Raw genomic sequence first — 2,850 nt, 5'->3', positions numbered from 1 at the left:
GCACACCAAAATTCTGTCTCATAGGAGCTCTGAAGAACATGCTTAATTTGTCTCTGAACTATGTGTTTGTTCAGAGCAAATGCCTCTAAGTTCATGGTGATGGATCAACCTCTACGGAATCAGCAATGATGTGATGTTTTGTATTCTTGAAGTATCTTATGAGCATCTAAATGAGTGTAATCCTCATGTATGTTGGCACACAACATAAGGGTCGAGGTTTTTGTTGACCACAGGTAAAAAGCGGTTCGAGTCCGCTTATCTCCAGCCCGTGAACTTAGCGGATACTATGATAGCGATAGCACCGAATTTTGCACCCCCCCCCCCCCCCCCGCTGGCATCGCCCACTTTGACGACTCGAGGGCGAAACCCTAATACCACCGCCACCTCCCCCACCTCACCTTCTCCCCCTTGCTGCCGCCTGAAGCGCCCACCAGCAAAGCCTGGATGTATCCGGGAAGGCGGTGGCGGGGCCCTTCTCTGGTTGCTCAGAACGGGTGCAACGGTTGCTGTCCTGGGCTATGCTCCTCGGTCGGCATCCCAGCTTGATCTCGTCCAGGGGATAGCGACTGCGGTCCTCGGCCAGCTTCCCGACTAGATCACATCCAAGGGGCAGTAGTTGTTGTCCTGGGCGATGCACAAGTGCGAGCCGACAAAGGGCTTCGATCTCTTGTGTTTGTGCGTGTGGTAATGGCACGGGGAGCGATCTTCCACGAAGTTATGTCCCATGTGGCTGGCCTCAGTTTGATCTAGGCCGGCGGGCTGGATGCAATGGCGAGGGTTCCCCGTTGAAGACCAACTTGGGTGGCAAAGGACTGTGGAAGCTAGTGGTGTTCCCCCTTTCCGTGAGCTTTGGCCGAGCGGTGATCCGGGCCTCCTCGGTCCTATGTTTGGCTTGGTTCTGCCCAGTCCTATGCTCGACGATGCCGGGCGGCTGGTTGTGCCTTCTCTAGGAGCTTAGGCTGCCTAGGATGCAGTTGAGGTGGGTTGCACAAATCCCGGTAAATACTAGTATTGACATTGTTAGTGTCGGCGACAATGGCATCTGCGGATGTCACCCCCTCCTTGGAGGTGCAATTGTGAATCCATCGCACTCACTGACCTCTTTTCTTGCAACTTTGGGTGAAAACCTTAGATCGAGCTTTTCCTAGATTAGATGGTGGTGTTGTCTTGGACATCACTACCTCCTTGGATGCGTCATTGGGGAGTAGTGGATGAGTGTTAGCGAGGAGTGTCCTGTTGCTTGGGAAGCTTAGATAATGGTGCTGCCGGCGGGGGAGCTGATTGGGGCATGTGATCAGTTGGAGGTGGAGCAGCGTCGTATTGTTGGGAAAGGTAGTATAGAACAAAAAAATTGTCCTACCATCACGATTCTAGGAACACGAGAAGATGCATTAGAGGTTTAGATCGGATTGTTACCAACTTCGAGTTGTAGCGGAAGAGGAGTTGGTGTAGATCGAACTTGAAGTACCTCAAACCGTCCACGGTGATCCCTTGATGGCCCACAAGTATAGGGGATCAATCGTAGTCCTTTCGATAAGTAAGAGTGTCATACCCAACGATGAATGGAAGGAAATGACAAGCGGTTTTTAGTATGAAAGTGCGTTATATCGACTAGAGGGGGGTGAATAGGCGATTTTTATCAATTCTTCACTGAGGAATTTGCTAGTGAGGAAATTCCTTAGCGAAGAACTACTTGCAGCAGAATAAGTACTCAAAAGTATGCATAGCAGAACACAAGCATGGTCATCATGATGAAATGAAGACAAGAACAGAGTACAGAAAGCGTAAACACAGGATGAAGACAAACAGACTGAAGAAATTGAACTGAGGAAATTGAGAAAGTCTTCAGTCAAAGTCTTCAAACACAAATATGAACAAGTGCACAACACAGTAATGAGGAAATGAAAGAGTTGAGGAAATAGAACCAGTTGGCTTGGTAATGATTTGGTAGACCAGTTCCAACTGTTGTCTCAGTTGTATGTCTGGTTGAAGCGGCTAGGTATTTAAACCTGAGGACACACAGTCCCGGACACACAGTCCTCACCGTATTCTCCTTGAGCTAAGGTCACACAGACCTCGCCCAATCACTCGTGGTAAGTCTTCAGGTGACTTCCAAACCTTCACAAACTTGGTCACTCGGCGATCCACAATTTTCTCTTGGATGCTCTAGACCATGACGCCTAATCGTCTGGAAGAAGCACAGTCTTCAAAGGTAACAAGCGTCGGATCCACGCAGGATCAATCTCTTCAGTGATGCTCAATCACTTGGGGTTTGTAGGTGTTTGGGTTTGGGTTTTCCTCACTTGATGATTTTCGCTCAAAGTCCTCGGAGGATGGGATGCTCTCAATTGACAAGTGTCAGTTTCTCTCGGAGCAGCCAACCAGCTAGTGGTTGTAGGGGGCGGCTATTTATAGCCTAGGGAGCAGCCCGTCATGATAAGACATAAATGCCCTTCAATGATATGACCGTTAGGTGGGTAGATATTTTGGGACAGCTGGCGCATAGCACAACAACGGTCGGAAATTTGAGTATCAAATTCCTCAGGGCTATCATGTTCCTCACTGTGTAGGCAATCCGCACTGGCAAATTCCTAACTCCTCAGTCAGAACAAATTCTTCAGAGACCAGAAGAACTTTGTCTCTGTCACTGAAGAATATGACTGAACTGTATGCGATTTCCAATGGCTTCACTCGAAGGGATTGGTAGGTGTAGGATTTTGAGTTGAGCATCACATGGAAATTTTTCCTTAGTATTTCCTCGACCCCCTTTAACAGTACGGTGTTTCCTATGACTCAAGAAAGAGAAAATGAAACTACGAAAACAAAAGTCTTCGCGCTTCATGTTACTCA

The sequence above is a fragment of the Aegilops tauschii genome, chromosome 7 (assembly GCF_002575655.3).
Source record: "Aegilops tauschii subsp. strangulata cultivar AL8/78 chromosome 7, Aet v6.0, whole genome shotgun sequence".
Classification (NCBI taxonomy): domain Eukaryota; kingdom Viridiplantae; phylum Streptophyta; class Magnoliopsida; order Poales; family Poaceae; genus Aegilops; species Aegilops tauschii.
Note: the sequence above shows the minus strand (reverse complement) of the source record.